Here is a 25,041-nt window from a genome sequence, read left to right on the forward strand (position 1 = left end):
TGAAAAGCTATACAAAACGATTCTCTCAGACATGGTTTTCGAGTACAATATGTACTTTTACCATCACATTATTACAGGAACTATTTAAAGGACATATTTTTAAGAGCTCTTTTTTCCCCCCTTTGGGGTGTTCCTTTGTTTAGTAATTTCTGTTTTGTAAATGGAGTATTTGATTTTTGAGAGGATTCTTAATTTTTGTTTGGTTTGGTTTTGTTTTGCTGTTAAGATCTACTTAGTAACTTGCAAATATGCAACACAGTATTTTTTTTTTTTTTTTTTTTTTTTTGTCTAGAATAAAAACCAGTTTAAATTTTTTTTCAAAATGGCATATTTTGTACCACTCATACAAAGTATGAAAAAAAATTAAGATAAAAATTAAGGTAAACCTTTAGATAAATTGATAAATTTTTCAAAAGGAAATGTATCATTAAGCACATATTTAAGTATTAAAAACCCTTAACTATAATCACCATGCCGTACATGCCTTACATCTCTGTGACTTATTTATTTTATAACTGGAAGTTTGGACCTTTAAAAAAGTAATTTTAAAAAAAGTTTTCTAATATGGGTGTTCTGTTCTCCTCAAGTTCATTCGTCTTTGATTTGTGTGAGGTTTTTTTTTCATGTGTTAGACTTCAGTATTTGATGATCCTTGGTTATCCATCTGTATTTAGGAATGAGGCCCTAAAAACTGTATTTGAAATGCTATGCTCCTGGGTAGGGCTTATCAAAATTCTTAATAAGGAAGAATAATAGGGTACAAGTACAAGTTTCAGAAATAAAAGGAACATAAGAAAAGGTAGATCATGTTTTTTTTTTTTTTTTTTTTTTTAAAGCATTATTGCTAGAGGGAAGATGGTGTAACTGGGTGATGGGTGATGAGCATTAAGGAGGGCCTGTGATGTGATGAGCACTGGGTGTTGTTATAAGCAACAGATGAATTGCTCAATTCTACCGCTGAAACTAATAATACTATATGTTAACTAAATTGAATTTGGGAAAAAAATTGTAAAAAAAAAAAAAAGCATTATTGTTTTCAGTGACTCTTCTCTTCCAATGCTTATGGATCTCCCCTCATTATATTTGACTTGCCTGTGTGTGTTCTTCTGCCTCTGCCTCAGTGATTTTGAGCAAGATCATTTGACACATTTTGGCAAATGGGATGTGACATTTGTTACAAGATTTAATTGTTTGTGTGAGTTGACTATGTCTCTTTTACTGCTACCCTCCAAGAGAAAAGACTTTTCAGGTTATGGGTTCTCCTTCATCCTGAGTCCTAGGGTGAAAAGATTGATGGGGCCCAGTCAGATCCAGCTCAGCCCAGTAATGACCAGCAAAGCTGAGGTCAGTCGTAGCCCTAATTATAAGGTGAATGAGCAAGAAATAAGTGCCTTTTTATGTAAGTTACTGATACATTAGGGTTATCTGTTAACAATAAGAAAAGCTGACTGCTAAACCAATAATTTAATCTTAGGATGTTTTTCTTCTCATTTTACACACCGACCTTGAAGCGTATTATCCATACTCTTACCATTACAATATTGAGGATAGTAAATGTCCATTTCAGCTTTTGTGTTTCTTCTGACTTTCAGACCCATACCTCTATCTGTCGACCTTGATTCAAAGGTCATTCTCTGAACTTTCCTAAATCCTTCGCTTCTGCACTTATCCAACCAAACTTACATGTTCCCATTCTGCTTTAGCATCACCTTTTCCATGTCCTTATTTATAATATTTACCTCAGTGCAACGCAATTGCTAATTTATGTATAGTTTTCACCACTAGACCCGATCTCCTTGAGAGTAAGGACTTAACCATTTCCAGCCTGTGATATAGGATGGGCCATGTAGTCATGTTCTCTAAATATTTGCTGAAATGATGTGATGGTAAAACTAATATTGGATTCAAACATAAATATTATCACAGTTTTAGAGAGCTCTTATATTTCCACACATTGAAAAATCTCTATAAGACAGCAAGTATGGCTAAGAATCAGGAAAATAATTATCATGTTAAGGTATAACCGTTTTCTACTTAGACAAGCAGATCATTTTCAATTATAGGAGGTATAGCCCCAAATATGCAATACAAATCTATGAAATTCTATTGATTTTACACTTATTATTTTAAAATCCTCAATTTTATATTAACTACAGAAATTTTTTTTTTTTTTTTTTTTTTTTTTTAGATTTTAATTACTTTGAGAGAGTGAAAGAGCATGAATAGAGGGGAGGGGCAGAGGGAGAGGGAGAAGCAGGTTCCCCACTGTGCAGGGAGCCCCATGCAGTCTGGATCCCAGACTGGGAGCATGACCTGAGCTGAAGGCTGTTGGCTTAACTGAGTCACCCAGGCGCCCCTACAGAATCTGCTTTGAAGAAGGAATGGAAAGGAGAAAGTAAAGAGGAAAGAAACCTTTTATTGATCATCTATTTACTAGACTATATGTTAGATTTTTTTTTTTATTGTCTTCTTACATTCCCTTTGAAGCCCTTTGTGATATGTATCTGTAGACAGACTGGTTTTTGGAGAAGTTACATCACTTGTCACAGGCTGCTCGTCTGACAGCAAGTAGAACCAGGATTTGACTGTTGGTGTCCTGATTGCCTGTCCAGGAGCTATTTGGTGATTTAGTCTGTCACCTCTTTTAGTGTCCTTGCTCACGTGTATACTGGGTGGTCATCGTCCTCACTTACCTACCCGCATGAGAGGAAGGCAGGCAGGATGCTGTGCTCTAGAAAGCTAACCACCAGCATCCTGAGAGAAGCCAACCACGAACCCCCGAGGATATCGTGGCTCCTTCTTCCTTAGCGAACTGCTTGTTGATCTCATGCTTCCTCATGTGTTCAGTGATCAATCTGCGATTTATTGCCCTGATATGAATACGGGTTTAAGTACTTGAAGCGGGAGAAGAGTTGCCCCAGACAGACCAAGTGAGCTAATTTTCAGGCATTAGTAACCTGTCCTTTTCTATTTTCTTCCTGGCATACAAAGGATGACATTATAGGCTCACTGACCTGTTACATTTAATTTGAAAAAACAAACAAACAACAAACAAGCAAATCTACTTTTGAAATCCTGAAGACCAGAAAAACATCATTAGAAAGAGCAAAACTCTATTTTCACCCTTGGAACTAAAAATAGTGGCTATGATTTGAATCGCTTTACAAAAACAACACGATATTTGTATAGAAATCATTATTAGAAGAGACAGTTCTCTGGGTTTTGACAGTATGTGTTGTTTGTATATACACTTTTAGAGCAACAACTGGAATTGCTTGACTATTTTAAGAATATGTTGTATAATCTAATTATTGCATCTTGTTTCTCACTAACTTCTTTTGGTTATGAGCTGTCGAAAAGGAAGGAAAGTGACAAAGGAAGTGAACCGTTTGGCACAGCTCTAACCACTAGGCTCTGCGTTCTTTTAAGGATTCCTCCCCTTCTTTTCAAAGATATCACTGCCCTGTGTTTACCCATTTCATTTCTTGGAACTATATGCTTATCTCAATAAAATATTAAAAATATTTTTTACTGATGCATTGATTTCACCGATTCAGCATTAATGAGTACCGACCGTGTGCCCATTGGTGGGGGGTGTGTGTGTGTGTGTGAGCAAGAGCCCATCAAGTGTCATTAGGGACATGACACATGGAAAATGAGATAGAGAGCAATTGGAGACCTGAAGAAGAGGGCTGCTTTAGACAGGGTAATAAAAGAAAGCTCAAATCAAATTTGAGTTGAGTCCTGAATTGTGAGAAAAAGTTGCAGGCCGTCCAAGAAGCAGGTGCTGGAAGCAGAGGGGCTGGCAAGGGCTCTTTGAATATTTATGCAAAAGAAAGAAAACCAGTGGTGCCCGAGCATGGAAACAGGGGAAGAGTTCAAGATGGTGCAGATCATCTAGTCTATATTTATATATTCTATGTATATTATAGATTCTCTCTCTATATTCTATATATATTCTGTATTCTATAAATATATTCTGTATTTATGCTGAGGATTTTGCATTTTATTCTAACTGGGATCATTGAGTTTTAAGGACAGGAGTCCTATCATCTGATAAAAATAAAAAGTTAGAGTTTACCGATGGAGGATTTAAACTTTGCATGTATTACTCTTTTTAAAGGATCCACAGTGACGAAGAAGGTGGCCAGACAATCTGTGTGTCTTTTCTTCCACCTCCCCTCTTCCCTCCAGAAAGCGCATGATTTGGCTTCAGGTTGTTGTTATGGGAAGAATCAGGCCTGTGTGAAACCCCCTGGATGGGTGGTTTCCCTGCATATGTCAGCGGAGTCTGATGCCAGGTGGTGATTGAAATAAATATAGTGTATGAGTTCGATCGTTGTAGCCTTTTCTATCTGACTGGGTGTAGTAGGTATCAAGTGAATTTGATGAATTGTAGAGTGATTCAGTAACTGGCAGCTGTGACTGGAATGGAAGCCCAGACAGAGACTGAAAGGTGACAGCCCTTCGAGCAGGAGTCACTGGAGTAAGAGTTCATGAGCTTGCCCTGCAGCCTGTGGTCCTTGGCAATAGCATGTGGCCTCAGCCGAGCTGGCAGGCACCATGTGGCCATCTGTCCTCGAGCCACACGTTTCCGTGGTGGCCTGTCATTCAGTTAAAACTGCTCACCGATCAGGCAGAAAGATGAGATGGTGCAGTATGTCCCAGCTCTTCATCTAAAGAAGGGATGATATCTGGGTGACCTAGGACAGAATACAAGGTACATCCTTCTGAGATTGCCGGGAAGCAGCAGTGGAAAATTAATGCAGATTTCAAGTTCCGAACATCTGATTTGTAGTTGCTACATTTCCATGGTTATTCTGTAACCCATTAGGCTACTGATAACGTCTATTTGAGGATATTTGCATATTCATCTTACCTGAAATGTGATTCTTTTTGTCAGTCACTAGGAGACTGAGAAATATTTCTATTCTCTCTATATGTATGAGATATTAAAAATCTACATCTAAAGGACCAGTCTTTCTTTTTTAACCTCTGTGTATTACTATGGAATTCCTTATAGTTACCTTCATATTGCAAAGTAATAAATATTTTAACCAGCCTTCTTTCTTATAAGAAAGGGAGGGGGAAGGGATAATTACCCAGTCCCTTTGTGCAAGTATAAGACCTGGTGCTTAAGAGGTTTGCTAAATGAGTTACATAAAAAGGTATTAAATGAATAGATAATAGGAGAACTAACTTTAGTTCGATAATGTGTTTTTTAATGCCTACCATATATTCAAATGTGGTAGATGAGGTTTTTGGCCCTTCCCCTCACAGAGCACGTATTCTTCTCTGAGATATATGGTACATAATTAAATTTGCTAAAATTTAAACTGCATACGCAATATCAGAGAGGTAGTCCAACAGGTAGTGGGAACATTTTGCAAGAAGGTGGATATTATATTAAAAATTGAGACTTTATTCTATAATATGTTGTAGAACTATTGGCAGTTTTTAAGCAGGAAAAGAATTGTATTATTGTGTTTGCCTTTTAGAAAAATCAGTCTGGCAGCATAGTTAGACAGATAGATAGATACTGGAAGCAGAGACAAAACAACCTGAATAATCAATGATGTCAGAGGGTTCGCCTGGGTGGCTCGGTTGGTTGAGGCTCTGACTCTTGGTTTTGGCTCAGGTTATGATCTCAGGGTCCTGGGAAGGAGTCCCGAGTCATACTCCCCATCCAGCAAGGAATCCACTCGAAATTTTCTCCTTTTTCCTCTCCTTCTGCACCCTTCCCCCTGCCCCCCAGCTAATACTCTCTCTTCCCATTTCTCTAAAATAAATAAATAAATCTTAAAAAAAATCAATGAAGTCAGAGATGAATCTCAGCTTAGCTACTGGGACTTAGGACTCTCAGCTAATTTTTTTTTTTTCTACCACTCCATGTTTTTTTTCTTTATCTCATGTATACTTCCAGATTCAATCTATGTACATTAGTATTGAATGAGATATGACCCTTAAAGTCAATCAAGGTTCAGTTAACGGGACTATGTCAGTTGAATGGCCAATTTGGAAAAAAAAAACTGAAATTGGATTCCAGCTTCACAACCTGGCACCAAAAAAGTTACACATGTATCATAGATTTAATAGAAAAAAACCCTAACCTTCGGCTCAGGTCATGATCCCAGGGTTCTGGGATCGAGCCCTGCATCGCGCTCTCTGCTCGGCGGGGAGCTTGCTTCCCTTCCTCTCTCTCTCTGCCTGCCTCTCTGCCTACTTGTGATCTCTGAGTGTCAAATAAATAAATAAAATCTTTAAAAAAAATTTAGGGGGCGCCTGGGTGGCTCAGTGGGTTAAAGTCTCTGCCTTCGGCTCAGGTCATGATCCCAGAGTCCTGGGATCGAGCCCCACGTCGGGCTTTCTGCTCGGCAGGGAGGCTGCTTCCTCCTCTCTCTCTGCCTGCCTCTCTGCCTGCTTGTGATCTCTATCAAGTAAATAAATTAAAAAAAAATTTAGGAAAAAACCCTAAAACCTATTTTTTAGAAGATACAGGAGAAGAATGATATATATTCCCTATTCAGAATTTACCTGTGAAAAAGATTGATCAACTCAACTGGATCATAATCATCATTGTCATTATGACCATTATCACCACAAGCCTCTGTGGACCGAAGTCAAAGATAACAAATCAGAGAGATTTGCAAGGACTGATTTTTCTAATATTGATTTTCTAATGAAAAACTCTCCCATAACCCAATAGAAACAATGACCAAAGGCAGTTCAGAGAAAAGAAATGTAAGTGGCTCAACTATGTGAAAAGATGCCCAACCTCACTCAGGATATGAAAAATACAAATCTCATCCACACCCAGGTACCAATTTCACATACCAGTTTGGCATATATAGCACCGTTGATGAGGGACTGGGGGACCAGGCACTCTCAGATGTTTTGGATAGGAATGTGAATTATTATAATCTCTAGGGGGAAGCAATTTGGAAACAGCTCTCAAATAAATGCAAAATAACAAAATGCTCTTTAAAGCAGCAATTGTACCTCTAAGAATTTATATCTAAAGGTATACTTTACAGATGTGAAATTGTGAAATGATATATCTGAGTTTATGCAGGGTAATTTTTTTGAAAGAGCAAAGTATTAGAAATAACCTAAATATCCGTCAATGGGGAGAAATCATGGAGTATCCCATCAATGGAATACTATACAACTACATAAAGGAATAAGAAGAGATTTTAAGTCCTGATATGAAAAGAGCTCCACATTAACTGAAAAACAACAACAACAACAACAACCAAGTGCACACAGGTGCACTGGTATCCTATTTATATAATATGGGATAAAAAGATTAAATATGTTTGCATGTATATTCCTTATATATACAGAAGATATCTTTGTAACAACATAAAGGGAAAAGATAACATTTTTTGACCCACAGGAGGGAAATTGGGTGTCTGGAGTTTAGGACTAGAGAGGTAGTTTCTCCTGTGCACTCTTCCTTCTGTACGTTTACCATTTTGTGCTGTGTGAATGTATAACCTACAGAAAAATAATATTAAAGAGAAAAACAGAATCGACCATCAGAAGCCAAAGATAGCTCACGATGAGTGAATATAGAATGCCATAAATTACACATTTCCCCCCATCTAGTTTTTTATTTAATCCTTATATGTTATCATTTCATTTCATAGGAAAGTACATTGTAAAGATAATTAACTTGTCCAAAGTCACACAGCTAAGAAATGAAACTTAGATCTGTCTTCACCCATCATTACTTTGTTCACATTTGTCTTGCAATTTCCAATCCTTTGCTCGTTTCAGTAAAGGTTTCTGTTTGTTTGTCTGATTGTTGTTTTTCATCATGGGCATTGCTAAGATGTGCTGGTGCCCACTTCTGTCCTGCACAGAGCATTTCCACTGCAGTTTTTCCTGTTTAGAGTTTTAGGAAGTTTCGGGGTAGGGTTGAGTCCAAAGAGAGCCTGAAACACAAGGAAAAGAAACGAAATCTGAGTGTACTGTTAAGTTTCTCCGAACTTAGACTTCACTTTGCCACTCAGCATTCAATACCACTGGCAACTCTACCTTACAGAAACTCGAAAAATATCATCAATTATTCATCCTTGTTTGAGGGGTCACTTTATTACAGGATGCATGGGGTGGGAAGTGGCAGTGACACACTCAGAGGGGAACCAGGAAAGTTGCTTTTGTCTGTGCACCCCGTGGACATTATGTTTATTAAGTTCTACTTTACTTTCAAGGAGAAGATGGTGCCCAGTAATTATGTGTCTCTTACTTGTCAGTTCCTAAGAGATCCTCTGACAGATAGGGTGCCAATTATATTGACAGATCCTGTTCCTTGAATTCTACTGTGGCATGACTTATCGTGGCCCTTGCCCACCTGCTAGGAGCAGATCATTAAAATAGATGGAGAGACAGCACCGGGAAAGGTACACAGCCAACAAGATGGAGGGGCCAAGTTTGCTTTTAATCATAACCCTCCTTCCAACTGAGCAAGTTCCAAGGATGAGACTCATGTAAAACAAGAAGTCTCAGAAGCACAAAGGTGTAAGAACACGGGGAAAAACTGAGAAGGAATCCGTGCCGATCTCATTGAAATGAGGTTGGCTGTGAGGCAAGCTTCCAATTCATGGCTTCCTTTTGCTGTTGTTTTTGTTGTTGTTATTTCATTAAAAAAAAAAAATAGGGTGTCTTTTCCAGTAGAGTTAATTAAAGTCTGGATAGAAGTATGAAAATGCCTCTTGGTAATCATTCCTGCTGCTTGGGAGCTGAAGGGTCTGATTTGGGTCTTATCTCTCATAATTAGATGCACCCATGATATTAATTTGGCTAAACAACTGTGCCTGAATTAAAACAGCGATGAGAACATATTATTTTTCTTTTAATAAGCTCATCTCAAATTTGGAGATAACATCTAATGTGAGCGAGGAGCAAATGGTTGGTCGTACACCTCTTAGGAGGTGTTAAATTATTACAGTCTATCAGAGAGTTTTAGCAATGCTTCATATATTGTTAAAAAATTTAGATATAGCTATAGTTAAAATATTTAAAATAAATAGAAAAATATTTAAGTATAGATATAGGGCTATATATTGTTAAAATATTTAGATATTGTTAAAATATTTAAAATATTTAGATATGGATAAGCAACAATTCCACATCAAATTATTTTTCTTAAGGAGCTACTTGGATAAATCTACAAAGATGCATGTAAAGGATGTTCATATCAGTGTTGCTTATTATACTGAAAAACTGAGACTTTTAAGTGTACAAAAAAGAATTCAGTGAATATTCAGCCATTAAAATTATAATGTTAATTTTTATTTGTCAATATGAAAAAATGTTCATGTGTTATGTGAGAAAAACAGTTCACAAAACCATATTTGTAGTGTGAGCCTACTTTTTGATAGACATAATAAATGTGTAACATAAGAATGTACAATAAGATGTGCCCAGCAATTCTCCTTGTGTAATAGGCATAATCATGCCTTTATTCTCTTGAACTTTCTGTTCGTTCACATTTTCTAGTTTTTTTCCACCATAAACATGAATTACTGTAAGATGGATGGAATATTACTCAGCCGTAAAAAGAATGAAATGTTGCCCATTGCAACCACATGGATGAAGGTAGAGGGTGTAACGCTAAGTGGAATAAGTCAGAAAATGACAAATACCATATGATGTCACTCATAGGCGGACTTTAAGAAAGAAACAAATGAGCAAAGGGAAAAAAAAGAACGAGAGAAGCAAACCAAGAAACAGGCTCTGTACTGTGGAGAACGCACAGCTGGTTACCAGGAGGGGGTTGAGAGGGAGGGCTGATGGAGATTAAAGAGGGCACTTATCATGATGAGCACAGAGTAATGTAGAGAATTGTGGAATCACTCTATTGTACACCTGAAACTAGTAAAACACTGTCTGTTAGCTATAGTGGAATTAAAAAATAAAAATTTTTTAAAAAGATAAAAAAATAGGCTAAGGGATTTACCACTCGAAGCTCTCTATTTGAATTTTAAACCACATGACCATACTAAGGAATAGTATCAAATATAACTAAATAAACCTAGTGTACTTATTATATGCTGGCTGAGCAAGTCTCATATTAATGTATATATGGCATGGAGATTGCCTAAGGTAAGAGCCCAAGGAAACTTTAGATTACAGCATTTTTCCCTTGCTGATTTGTAAGTCTTAAGTTACATTTTACTTTTTGTTTGTTTATTTATTTATTTGTTTAAAGATTATATTTCTTTATTAGAGAAAGTGAGAAAGAGAGAGCACTTAAGAGGGAGAGGTGGGGAGAGGGAGAAGCAGACTCCCAGCTGAGCAGAGACCCCAATGTGGGACTTGATCCCCGGACTCTGGGATCATGATGAGAGCCGAAGGCGTATGCTAAGCTGACTGAGCCACCCAGGTGCCCCTTACTTTTTATTTATATGGAGACGTCTCTTCATTTTGTATCCATGTGTTTTCTTAGTTCACATTGAGAATGAATTGGCCGTCATGAGTAATATTAATAGTTAATTCAAAATTAATAATTTTTATCAAGGGAGAGATTATCACTATATGATGTGTAAAGAGTATGAAGATGGTAAATTCTTTATTCTTCATTCTTTGGAGCTTCTAGTATAGTATCATTCATCAGATGAATAGAGATGACGATGATAACGCATCCAGTATACATATTTCATTAATTTCCTCTCAGATATTCAGAGAGCAAATACAAGAGAGTGAAGTTGGGTGACAGGGTATAAAAAGTCACAGTGCACTCTTTTGAAGATCTTATCTTTATGTGGGTGTTATTTACATATCATTGTACTTTGTGTGATATGCAAGGAACATAAAGTAACTGGGAACACAGGTCTGTGAGAGTTAGGAGGAGGGTGATTTTCCTTCTGATTTCAGACACCTAATCAGAGTCGTGAAATGTGGCCATTGAAAGGTCAAGGGTATTTCTCCAAATGGACATTGGGGGGAGATATTTTTGGGTTGATGATCTACCTCAAACAATGGGATAGAAATGGGAGGTTGAAAAACATATTTGGATTGCTGGTGACATGATTTATAAGTAAGTAATCTGTGGAGAGGAAGATTTGGGTCAGTATATGGGGACCCTGAATTCCAGGGAGTCCTACATGCTTTTCAGTAGTCCTTCAGTAAGCTAAAACGTTTGAATAGGGTACTGGTATAATTAATATGATTAATGCCATAAGAGAATCAGTCTAGCAATAGCTTGCGGAGTATGTGAGCGAAGAAGACCTCTGTTTTTAAAGTATCTTGACTGATCATCAGAAATTTGTCAGTAAGAGATTACTTGTTTCTTTCCGTGTTTATATGACTCATTACTATCTTTTTTTAAAAATCAAATTGGTATACCTTCAGCGTTGCACTGATAGGAGGCATGTGTTTGCTTGAGGAAAGCATAGTGAGGAAGATCATGAACTTAAACTTCAGTAAGACTCTATTTTTTGTCCCTGTGGCTTTCCCATCTTTACAGTTGGATTAGGCCACAAATAGTTATTCATACACTGGTTAAGCATTTATTGCGTAGAATCAGAATGTCTGGTTCTGAATCCTGTCGCTTGCTAGATGTGTGACTTGGAACAAGTTACTTATACTTCCTGTTTTTTAATTTACTTACTTTTAAATAGGAATAATTATTGAACCTGTTCCATCGGGCTGCTGTGAAGATTAAATTTAAAAATAGTAATAAAATGCTTAGAACAGTGTTTGGCTTACAGTAAGCCTTCGGTTGAGGATATAATTATTAATACAATAATATATCTTTATCTAAGATCAGAGATCTGCCTGCCTCTCTGACTACTTGTGATCTCTCTCTCTCTGCCAAATAAATAAATAAAATCTTAAAAAAAAAAAAGGATTACTTATAAAGGTGAAACGGTCAGTGGTTTGGTTTCATCTTGTGTGGGCATATAATTTCCTGCTTCTGGGTGATTTTAAAGATCATTTATCCAGCTAACATGTGATGAGTACCCATTAAATGCCAGAAAGGATTCAAAGCACAGGATTAAGCAAAAACAGATTTGGTTCCCCGGGCTCATGGAACTTACATTCTACAGCAGGAGACAGAGGATACATGAAATAAGTAAATACTACTACTCAGGTGGTGTAAGTTCTGAGAAGAGAATAAAATTAAGAACTGTGGCAACAGGTAACATGGAGACTATGTTAGATCAAATCGTTGGGGAAATTCTGAGATGACATTCGGGCTGTATGTGACCCCAGAGGACCCCCTCTCCCCCACCTGCCATCACCCCTACTGATCTTTTGTCAAGGGACCCAAGATATTCAACAGTGATTTTGGAGATATTTTGTTTGTTTATTTTGAATGACTTTATATGTTAGAATAGTTTCAGGTTTATAGAAAAAATTATGAAAATAGTTTTCAATTAGCAATAATCGCGCCTCGGATAAACCTCATTGGTTACGATACTGCCACTGCACAAAGCTTGAAAAAATTATGAAAATAGTACCGAGAGTTCCCACATGCCTCCCACCAGTTTTCAGTATTATTCGCATCTTACGTTAGTACGGTGCATTTGTAACAATTAAAGAACCAATTTTGACATATTATTATTAACTGAAGTCCATACTGTATTTCTTAGTTTTCACCTAATCTTCTTTTTTCTAGTCCAAGATCCCATCCAGGATCCCAAATTACATTTTGTTGCCATGTCTCCTTGGGGCTACTAGGTTGTGACAATTTTTCAGATTTCCTGTTTTTGATACCCATAACAATATTGTAGAATACTGATTATATATTTTGGAGGATGGCCCCCAAATCAGTATTTGCCTGATGATTATCTGATGATTATCTCATGATTAAACTGAAGTTATGTATTTTTGGGAGGAGACCACAGGGGTAAAGTATAATTCTCATTACATCATACGAACAACGCACAAGCACAGAGTTATCAGTGTTGATGTAACCTTGATCACCTGACTGAATTAATATCTATCAGGTTTATCCATCATAAAATTGATCTTTTCCCTGCCCTCTTTTCTTGCACTGTTATTTGGAAGACAGCCCATACTTAAAGAGTAGGGTGTTAAGCTTTGCCTCCTTGAGGATAGAGTAGGTACATAATTTATTTGGAATTCTGCATGGGAGATTGTCTCTTCTCCCTCATTTATTTATTTAATCATTTATATAAGCATGAACTCAAGGGTACTTAGTTGATATTTCAATTATAATACATCATTACTATTTATTTTGTTACTTAAATTTTTTCAGCTTTGGCCATTGAGAGATGTTACAGTTGGCATTTTGTGTCCTTTTGGCATATTGCCATCATTGTAGATTTTTTTTTTTTTTCCTTTTGAGAGCTTTCTTACTTTCTGGCACTTTAAAGTACCCCAGGATGATTTCGTAAATATTCTGCTGTGGTCATAAAATTAGCTATTTCTCTAAAAAGACCTGATTCTTTTATTATTTTTGTAGAAACTAAGATCTGGGTGCTAGGTGTACTCATTGCTTCTGGGGTGTTGTTGCTTCTAATCCTTCTGGTTTACAGAGCAAGGAAATAAATGCACACATGCAAATGTTGACACACACACACACACCTGTAAATATTCCTATGTGTAACCATCTGTATGTATATTAGACTATATGTGAGTTCATGTTGATGTCTCCAACTCTATCCATTATCTAATTATTCATTATCATATAGATCATTCAAGCCTCATGTCCTCACTTATCTGAAAAGTCCAACTTCAACATTGAGAAATCTGGATCCCCTATCCCCATCCATTGCTTAAATCGATCAATTACAGTATATATATAGTGATTCCAGAATTCTTGACTTATGTTCCCATGGGAAACAAGTTTATCAACTAGAGTACAGTGCTTGTATATAGTTGTTTTGGTCTTATTATCATGAGTTTGTTGTCTAAAAGTAGTTCAGTGTCTGTTTTTTGACTTTTGTCATGAAATTTTTTCTTTTACAAATTTCAGATGGGAATTCTATTTATAGCTTTATGCTGTTTAGATAGCAAGCAAATTAAGGAGGGTTCTTTGTCATACAATCTTTTTAAGGGGTGTGTAGATGGAAAATAGAACAGTATTTTGTGGATGCAAAATAGAACACAAAAAAGTATGGAAATAAACTATTCTTTATATGAAAATAATGATAGGAGAAGGTGGAGGAGGCTAGAGCCAAGAGCCTTGAAATTTTGCTTGTTAAGAACAGTGGATGTAGAAGATGAGCCCTTTGCTTGCTTGCAATAGATGGAGAATTTTAGAGGAAAAGAAAACGGGACAGTTTTCTTCCTTAGCTTGAGCACATAAAACTGTTCTTTAATGCTTTCTTCTAAAAATTTGGTATTTCATAATTAAAGCATCATTTTATATATGTTTATTGATATGATAAAATAACATACTTTTTAATGTAGATAACCAAGTATCTCAGTACACTTTGTTGAATAGTTTCTCCTTTCCTCACTGATCTGTATTGTTGGCCTCATTCATGTAATTCCTTATTTGTATGGGTCTGGATCTGAGTTTTCTATTCTTCTCAGTCTATTTTTATATCACAGTGCTGATTCTAAATTGTCTTAAGTATTATAGTTTAATGATAATCTGATATTTCATTACACAAGTTCTTCTGACTTATTTCTCAAAATTGCCAGGCATAATATTTCTGTCATAATTCTCCTTGGCTTATAGCTGGTCAAATTCCATGAAAAACTCTGTTGGGATTGTGAATTACGTTGAATTTATAGATTATCCTAAATACTGTTGAGTCAGTACATCTATGAACTAAGTTGCTATCTTTTTTTATTTGGCCTGCTATCACAAAAATACCATAGATTGGATAGCTTATAAACAACAAAAATCTCTTTCTTATATTTCTTCAAACTGATAAGTCCAAGATCAAGGATTGGATAGATTTGTTATCTGGTGGGATCCCCTTTCTGGTTTTTATAGAATCATCTTCTCACTGCATCTTCACATGGTGGAAGGGATAAAGAATCTCTCCAGTATCTCTTTGTAAGGCTCCTAATCTCATCCATTACAGCTCTACCCTCATGACTTAATTGCCTCCCAAAGGACTGAGTTCTCTATCATCGCATGGGGGTTAGGTTTCAACAGATGAACTTGTGGTAGACACAGACATCAGTCAACAGTATTCTGCTATTGGTCTTCCAAAATTTATGTCCTTCTTGTATGCAAAATTCATTCCTTGCATCCCAACAGCCTCAGAATTCCTAATGCATTAACTTGAAGTCCAAAGTCTCATCCAAATACCATCTAAGTCAAACATGAGCAAGACTCAAGATACTATTCATCTTGAGGCAAATTGCTCTCTAGCTGTAAACCTGTGAAATCAAACAAGGTATGTGCTTCCAAAATACAATGGTGGAACATATTTATTTCCATTCCAAAAGGGAGAACTAGAAAAGAAGAAGGAACAGGTCCCGAGAAAGTCCAAAAACCAGCATGGCACACACCATTCAACCCTAGGGCTCCCTGATAATCCTCTTTGCCTTGGTGTTCTGCTTTCCAGGTCCACTAGGGCAGAGGGCTTGCTTTCCAGATATACTTGGACTCAGGTCCTTCTTTCCAGACATGCTGGGCAATGGTCACACCTCCTAGACCCCATGGGGCAACAGTCCAGTCCCTTCTGCTTTGCTAGGCAGTGGTTGGGTTCCTGAAGACTCTAGGCAGCCCTCTCCACACAGCTTTGGGCCATCCTGTCCCCATGGGCCATCCATACCCCAAGCTTTGGGTATCCAGTCCTTGTGACAGCTTTTTGCATGGGACCCACCCCAATGGATGTTGGTCTTGCTCTTTAAAATCTAGGCAACCACACCCCCAGAGCCTGGGCATCCTGTTTATCAGCGGAGATAGCACTGCATGGAAACCTCCAAACCTCCCAAGTTTGCTGCCTGTATCCTCCAGATGGCTCCAGATGGGTGCCACCATGGCCTGTGCTTCACTGAGGCCCGCTGGAGCTACAGCTGGAGCCACTAAGAAGCAAAGCAACAGAGTGTGAGCATCACAGTCTTTGTAGTAAGATGGTGCTGGACTGTGGGCTCCAAAGTCCTGCAGGAATGAGCTTTCTCTGCCTTTGAAAAACTACTCTGCCCCCAGGCCTTGTACTCTGGAACTGTGCTGTGAGCCCTGATCATCTCTGAATTGCCTTCAGCATCATTCTTCCATTGTTTTGGAGAATAGCTCTTGCTTTCTGTTCTTATCATTTGGTCTCTTGGCCACACCTTTAGTATTCTTAGCAGGTGGATCGGCTGAGAATCTTCTAACTCTTTTGCGTTGTTTCCTTTTTTGTTAACAATTCTGTTTTTAAATCATTTCTCTCTTCTCACATTTTACTATAAACAGTCAGGAAAAGCCAAGCTGTATATACATACCTTCAACACTTTGCTTAGAAATAGCTTCAGCTAAATATATCGTCTCATTACTTTCAAGTTCTACTTTCCACAAAACACGTAAACATGAATACAATCCAACCACACTTCTTGCTATATTATAACAGATGGCCTTTCCTCCACTGTCCAATAACATGTGTCTCATTTCCACCTGAGACTTCATCAGAATGGTGTTGGCCATCCCTATTTCTACCAACATTCTGCTCAAAATTACTTAGGTACTCTCTAGGAAGATAGACTTTCTCCAGAAGCTCTTTTTTCTTTCTGAGCTCTCACCAGAACCACTCTTAACAGTCTGTCAAGGCAATAAAGACTTTTTTTTTTTTAAGCAAGAATCTAAAAACTCTGCCACCCTTTATCTGTGATCACAGCTTTCACATTTGTAGGTATTTGTTATAGCAGCACCCCTCTTCTGGTGCCACTTCTGTCGTAGTCCATTTGGGCTACTAAAACAAAGATTTGCTCTACCATAGATTTAGAAACTGTGGAAATTTCTTCTCAAGCTTCTGAAGGCTGGGAAGACCAAGATCAGGGAGCCAATATATTGAGTATCTAGTGAGAGCCCACTTCCTGGTTCATATACACCAGTCTTGATGGAAGGGGTGAAGAACTGTCTGGGGTCTCTTACAAGGGCATCAGTCATCTCCATGAGGGTTTCAACCTCATGACTGAATCACCTCCTCCAAAACCCTCTATTCCAGATACTATGACCTTGGGGTTTAGGTTTCAATATATAATTTTGGGAGGACACAAGCATTTAATCCATAACAGTTATAGTTACAACTCTTTGTACTCATTCTGGAGCACCTAGTCATTTATCCACTCACCAAGAATGTGTGAGTTTGTGGCTAAAGGAAGGCAGAAGGAAAAGATTATTAAAGGACAAGAAACCAAGGCACAATATTGCTGTGCTGGCATTATATTGGAAAAATAACCTGTATTCAATTTGTAGTCACCAAGAATTCTGACTGGAGCAGCTTTGACAGAGTTGGAGAGAGTGAAAGTGAGTCAGTAGCTAAAATCTTAAGGAATAATGGGAAAAATCCAGGAGTGTGTGTATGACTTAAAGAAGGAATGAGTGCATAGGGTAGAGTCTAATGACTTGAGATTCAGTGTTTAGAGGCTTGAAAGGAGGAGTGACAAATGGTTTGGAAGGAATAATGAGGATCATTCAAGCCCTGTGGTTTTCAATACTGGAGAGAACTTTAATTTTGTTTTCTTTTTTAAACTCAGTGACCAGACCAAGACAGAAAATCTTATTTATAATTTCCTGTGTTGGTGAGTTTATGTGTGTTTTTTTTTCTATAGTTCACCTTTTCATTGAGATGAAGCTTTTCAGTCCTGGCTTCATAGAAGGGAGAGTTTCAGTTCCCACTTTGCCTTGCCCAAACTCAAGAAGTTTTCCCTTGACACTTTTGACTACTAAAACCCAAGTCCTTTTGTTCCTGAACCTTCTCCTCTCCCTCAGCAGAATGATCAGGCTCCACTTATAGTCTGATTTTCAGTATCTTAATTTGGCTTCAGAGATATCTTTTATTTCCTTTGTGTCCTTATTCATCAAATGTGTATTTGAAGAGACGTTTTCAGGTATTTTACAACCTTTCACTTCACTTTTGACTAGTTGGTCATAGTGCTAAAAATAGAATTTCTTTACATTTGCTCTCCTTAAAAATGGGCAAGCAGAGGGGCACCTGGGTGGCTCAGTGGGTTAAGCCTTTGCCTTCGGCTCAGGTCATGATCTCAGGATCCTGGGATCGAGTCCCGCATCAGGCTCTCTGCTCAGCAGGGAGCCTGCTTCCCCCTCTCCCTTTGCTGCTCCCCCCATTTGTGCTCTCTCTCCTTCTCTCACTCTCTGTCAAATAAATAAATTCTTAAAAAAAAAATGGACAAGCAGAGAAGTTTATCTGAAGACCAACACTTACCATTTAATGTTATAAAACAAATTTGAAACTGTAGCAACACCAATAATCGTGGCCACATTTTTGAACTTCTGTAAAAATAGCCCATTTTCAATAACACTTCACCATCCACATATGTTCAAATATCCAATATGATTTAGCCATTTCATTTCTACTTTGTGAAACACATATTGTAAATAGTCCAATCATAATCAGTCGTTTATGCAAGTAGTTATTTTCTTAAATAGAACAGTATATAGGTGTATACAAAAACATGGCTTTTTAAATATTTGAATAACAGATAATGTTTTTTAATCAAATAGAAGTGATTTAATCAAATAGAAGTGATACAATATCACTATTGTATGATAAGTATCAAACAATATTTGCAAAATTCTCTTTTGCGTATCACATATTTCAATCATATCATTTTAGTAAGTTAGACCAAAGGAGTGCCACTGTTCGATGTGGGCAAGGGGACCTCATACCAGATTTTGTACAGGGCTCCTTGGCCCTGCCCCCTCTTGCTCTTTGGGGCACTAACCTTGAAATTTTCTTTCTTTCTTTCTTTTTTTTTTTAAAGATTTTATTTATTTATTTGGCAGACAGAGATCACAAGTAGGCAGAGAAGCAGGCAGAGAGAGAGGAGGGAAGCAGGCTCCCTGCTGAGCAGAGAGCCTGATGTGGGGCTCGATCCCAAGACCCAGAGATCATGACCTGAGCTGAAGGCAGAGGCTTTAACCCACTGTGCCACCCAGGCACCCACCTTGAAATTTTCTAAGTGCCATGATAAGCCTCCAACTGTCAGGGCAGCTGTACCTTTCAGGCAGGAGGCCAAGAACCCAGCTCCCCCTGGGTGGGCTGTTCTCCAGTCCTTCACCTACCTGTAGGGTGAACTAGATAACTGGAGGAGCCCTAGGACTCAAGCAACCCCACCCACGTTACTTCCTAAAGAGGAGCCTGGAGAGTCCCTGGATTTCATTGCAACAACCTAATTCCTTTCTTAGCAGACGGTATCAGATGGGGCTGTCAGAAAGGTGCTGACTTAGTGATTTGGGGTGACTCAAATGTTGATAGTGATGGAGACCCTGCAAAAAATATCTGTCCATATACCTTAGAAGGGACTTTGCCCCAAAGGTATTGTGAAAGTATCCTTGCTCCTATTCCATCTCTGTTTGTGGTCTGTTTCTTGGAGAGTAAATACTAGTGAGCAACTTTACCTTTGTCACTTAAGGAAAGTGATTCCAGTGAGTTTCCTAAGTGTTGAAAAATCTTAGAAGAAGCACAGTAACCTTCCTGTCCATGTCTTCTTAGGAAGTCAAGTTTACAGATACTTCCAGAGGAGCCAAATGGGAAGTAAGTTAAGGCCACAACTTCCAAACCTACCATTGTTATGCAAATGCTGGGAGGTGGAGCCTAGCTTGGGTATCACACTGACTCTTCATGAACAATGAGGCCAAACCTCAGAAGCCCCTTGTAATCAGGTGTTGGGGACTATTGTGGCTTGATGAAAAATGGTGGTAAAGCTCCCTATAAATCTGTATGCCTTTTGTTCTCTCCTGTAGTCCAAGTGCCGAAATATGGCAAGAGAGAGGCCATTTTCACTGATTTCTGGTCCATTCGGAAATACTGGAAATTTCCTGAGAAACAGTTGTAGAGAAATTTACAGTTTGGGTTTGCTGACCCTGTAAGTTTAGATGAGAATCAAAATGTATTATTGGTTTATGAGGTTTTTCCCCTTGGGGGGCGGTGGATGGATTATGAAGTAGATTCTGAAAACCAATCAAAATCTGTTCATAATGGAGTATCAATGTCCTGAAAGAAAAGGCATTGGGGGAAAATCTACTCTCACTTAAAATTTTTTATTTGCTCTTCCTGGACTACTCCTGCCTGAGACTGAAAAGCAAATAGAAAAACATAGCAATTTAAGCACAATAGCAGTAGATACAAATCAATTCTTACACAGTTTTTCTTTATTATGAGTGGTATCTTTGGAGATATTAATTCACCATTCACAACCCCGTATAAATAGAGAATAATGGTAGAAACATGCATTTAATTATCTGTTTTCTGTCTGGAGAATAGGGAAGTGTCTGAAATGATATTATTACAGGATTACCCATCCGGTCTCTGAGGAAATGACGGAGAACAGAATACAGGTGACCTGGGGGCTTCTTATTTTATACTCCACAAAATAAAAAAAGGTCTGGAGGAGGATACAAGGAATTCAGGAGGCCTGTCCTCCACATTCTGGAAGACTTAATGGGTTAGAAGCAGATGCACAGCCTTGTCCAGCCCCTCTGCTCACAGTGTTTTGTGTTCCACACTGAAGGCCTGGAAGGGAGTGGCAGCAAGTCTGAGCAACTGACCAGCTGCCTCAGAGATACTGGGGCTCATTTCTCCTAAAGCCAATGACTGGCATCTTGTTGCTGTGGGAAGAAATCTGAGGGGCAAACTGCAAGAGAAAAAGAGGAAAGGAGGGAAAATAGAGGGAAAGGAAGGGAGGTTGGGAGGATCTATTTGTTTTCTAATTGGCAGTTAATTAGAATTCTTTGGTTCAAGTCCATGGGCACAATGCTATCACCGGACACGCCGCTCTCACCACAATTTAGCAGGTTGAACCTAAACATTGAGGACAACAGCAAAAGAGGTGCGACAGCAAAGGGAACATCTCTCCACGCCAACTGAAGCTCCGCCAATTAATGAAGTCAGTATTTCTAAGCTACGTTCCACGTTTTGGGCATTTGAAGCTCTCTCCTGTTTGAATAAGAGCAAACACCCATGCGAATAACATGTATAGACATTGTATTAGCTTTCTAAGGCTGCTGTAAGCTGAAGCCTATGGAATGAATGGTTTAAACACAAAAATGTATGGTCTCACAGTTCTGAAGGCTGGAAATCAGAGATCAAGGTGGGAGAGAATCCGTCCCAGTCCTCGGCTGGCCCTTGCTTCTGGTGCTTTGCTGGCAATCTTTAGCTTTCCTTGGCTTACTGATACATTTCTGTCTTTATCTTCATGTGACATTCTCCCTTCCATGTCTGTCTCTATGTCCAAATTTCCTCTTCTGAAAGGACACAATCATGTGGGATTAGGACCCAACCTAATGACGTCATCTTAATGTTGTCATCTGCAAAGCCCCTATTTCCAAATAAGGTTACATTCACAGGTACCTACATATGAATTATTTGGGGGACACAATTGAACACATGACTAGAATGTGTTAATGCATGACTAGAATAAGTAATTTCAGTACAGCCTTTAATTAAAAAGGCAAAGATCAAAACTGAGTGAAAAAAATCGTATTTAAATTTAGGAAACTGGATCCTAATGTGGATCCTGTGTCATAATGCAAGAGGCCGTAGTCATATTGCATCTGACCATCTTATTTGCTGTTACAATATTTGGGATATAATATGTGACTAGTTTTGAGGATGGTACCTACAAAGAGTGCCCCAGGCAGAAAAGTGTTAATAGATAATATGGAACATAATTGAAACAAACTCTTGCACATAAACCATCAGGATACATCTTCTAAGGATATATGATGACTTTTTATATTAAACCATTTGTGGGGGGTTTTTTGTTTGTTTTATTTTATTGTTGGTTTTTTTTTTTTTTCTTTTATGAAGTCAGGTTTGATTCTGCACCTTCCCTTCGCACCACTCCTTCCTGATCTGGTCTTTAATGGCTTTACACCTGAGGTGTTGTCTGAGCCGGAAATGAGCAAATTCCCTATAAAAAGTTTTTGTCAGGAACAAGAAATAAACATTTCCCATTGAGCATAATTTGGTGAGGAAACAGGTGAGTGTACTTTCAGCGTGATGCAAAATTACAAACAGCTCTCTGATCTTGAAAATTATCCCTTGATTTCACCCATATTTATCACACATTGAATATCTTAGGAAATGAATCACCATCACGTGATTAAAATAATCTCTATATTTTAATTCTCAGAGTTCCTATGGGAATAAAACCCAACTCCTCTGTATATAAAAAGGAATGGCAGAAGAGATTGAAAGTTTTACAGAAAGAGGAGACAAAAATGGTTTCAGATATCCAATACCCAATTATTCTAAAAGAGACTTGGTTAAGGATTATTGCTGGGAGGTTAGTGAATGCTGGGAATTCAACCTGAGAAAACACATACACACACACACACACACACACACACACACACACACACACATTTTCTTTCCTTCTTCCTTTCTTTCCTTCTTCCTTCTTCCTTCCTTCCTTTCTTTCTCACTTTCTCTCTCCCTTCCTTCCTAAGATTTTATTTATTTGAGAGAGAGTGAGAGAGAGAAAGAGAGAGATCACAAATAGGGGAGCCTGATGTGGGACTCGATCCCAGGACCCTGGAATCATGACCTGAGGGCAGATGCTTAACAGATTGAGCCACCCAGGTGCCCCCAACACACTGTTTCTGATGTTGCTCCAGCCTTAGGATTCTAAGGTTAGGAAATTAACCCCATGATGGGTTATTCAGAAGGAACTGGCAAGCACTGAGAAGCTCTCAGGTATGATGTCAACTCACATATAGGACAATTAGACAGAGAAATCATGCTGCTGAGTGGAGCATAGACCATCATTATGTCATCACATTTCATTCCTATGACAACATAGACTCAGAAAGTTAGAAACGGTAGGGGTCCTCTTCTTCCTGGCTAAGGACACAGGTGAAGTGACTTGCCCAAGCTCATCTGTGCTTCCTGGAAGGTTGTGGTCCAGAATCTAGCTCACTGACATCCCACAATGATGCTCTTTGTATAACATCATAGTTGGCTCAGTAATTTTTCAGTCTGTGTTTGGGAAAATTCCTTCATTTCATTCCAGGTGTTTCTTTGAATTTATAGTGATTTAGTTCTACTGTCTCAAGTATGAGAAGATATTATTCCTAGATTTTTTAAGTAGTGTGTGTGTATGTTTGGGGGCTTAGAGGGACAGAGAGATAGAAGAGAGAGAGACAGAGAAACAGAGAGATATCTCAGTAGTGAAGTGCACTGTCCGTCATTTAGAGAAGAGAAGGAATAAGAATTTTCAGAGAGATCATCTGTTTATAATATGTGCTTATATGATCTGACAGTCTCACTTTCCAAAATTGAATTAATAAATCATTCACAGTACTGGCTGGAATAGTTAATATACTTTTTGTGCCCCAGCAGAGAGGAAAATGGCCCTGCATTCCTTAGCTTTATGACACATTAAGCCTAAATAGAATTAATGATTGAACTTTTGAATCATATTTACTGTGGAGAGCTCCACTTGAAGGCCGGTGAGCTACAGAAATATACAGGAGACTACTTATATTATTAAAAACTATCTTTTCATTTTCATTGGCTCAGAGAACTTTTTGTAGCTGTTGAGGTAGCATTACTTGATGACATAAATTGTGAGAGTGTCTGTGTGTATGAATTTTCCAAGTTTTTATGTATATCAAATCTATCAGAAAAGCATACACATGTTTTATTACTAGCATTTTGTATTATCATACTATTTACTCTGCCTCAAATCTTCCAAAGCCATGCATATTCTGTAGGGAAAGAGAGACAAAGAGATGGACAGAGAGAAATGGAGGGTGAGTGGGAAGGAGAGAGAGTCAGAGAGACAGGTAGAAAGGCACAACACAGAGAGATAGACACACAAAGAATGACTAGAAATATAATTCTTTCTGGCCTTTAATGGGTGATTGAAAGGAAAGAAGAGGAAATCTTTATGTTGAGGCTCAGCTCTTAAATAATTGCTGATGTTTTCCAGTCCCTGGGACGTTATGGAGTGGATGTAGATGATGGCAAGAACAGTCAGATATTTTAAACAGTTAGGTATTTTTTAAAAAGGTTTTATTTATTTATTTGACAGAGAGAGATCACAGGCAGGCAGAGAGGCAGGCAGAGAGAGAGGAGGAAGCAGGCTCCCTGCTGAGCAGAGAGCCCGACATGGGCTCGATCCCAGGACCTTGAGACCATGACCTGAGCCGAAGGCAGCGGCTTAACCCACTGAGCCACCCAGGCACCCCTAAACAGTTAGGTATTTTAAATAAATCAGATTTTCTCCCTCTTATTGATAGTATCTAATTATTGAATTGTTAAGTATATTATACCTAATGCATGATTAAGTCATAATCTTAATGAATTATCTATTAGGATCTTAAAGTTAGGGCAAAACATGTAAATTTTACTGCAAATACATCAGAACATGTCTTTCGTCTCTTTGGCAAGTATCCTACTCCAGAAAATGCCATTTCTGTGATCAAAATGTATTTTCTTCTGTCTTACAATTCTAGAATAAGAAGGATAGATTAAAAGTTTATTTCATCCATTCTTCTGGTTTTAGAATAAACCACATCTAAATCATTCCAAGTAGATTTTTAAAGTACCCCTACACATCTACATGTTTTATGTTTTCTTCCACAATACATATTATTGGCAAAGATATTATGCGTCTGCAAAGATATAATGCATGTGAAGTTTTTTAAAAGATAGAATGCTAACTTTCCAGTAAAAACAAATGAACCTTTTGTCTGAAACAAGTCTCCATGCTAATGTGTACACAGCAGAAATTGACATTCCACTAAAATATTGGACTTTTCAGAAACATTAAGGATTTATTTTATTCTTATATTTGGGTATCCTTGAGTTTGTCAAAATAAAAATATTATTGAAGGAGGAAATAGGTAGGGGAGTAAAATATTTACCATTTATCAAATGATGAGTAATAAACTTAAAAAAATAACACATAAATAGAGAAATAGAAAGGAAGAGG

This window comes from Enhydra lutris, unplaced genomic scaffold (assembly GCF_002288905.1).
Source record: "Enhydra lutris kenyoni isolate GAN:26980312 unplaced genomic scaffold, ASM228890v2 scaffoldscaffold11, whole genome shotgun sequence".
Taxonomy (NCBI): Eukaryota; Metazoa; Chordata; class Mammalia; order Carnivora; family Mustelidae; genus Enhydra; species Enhydra lutris.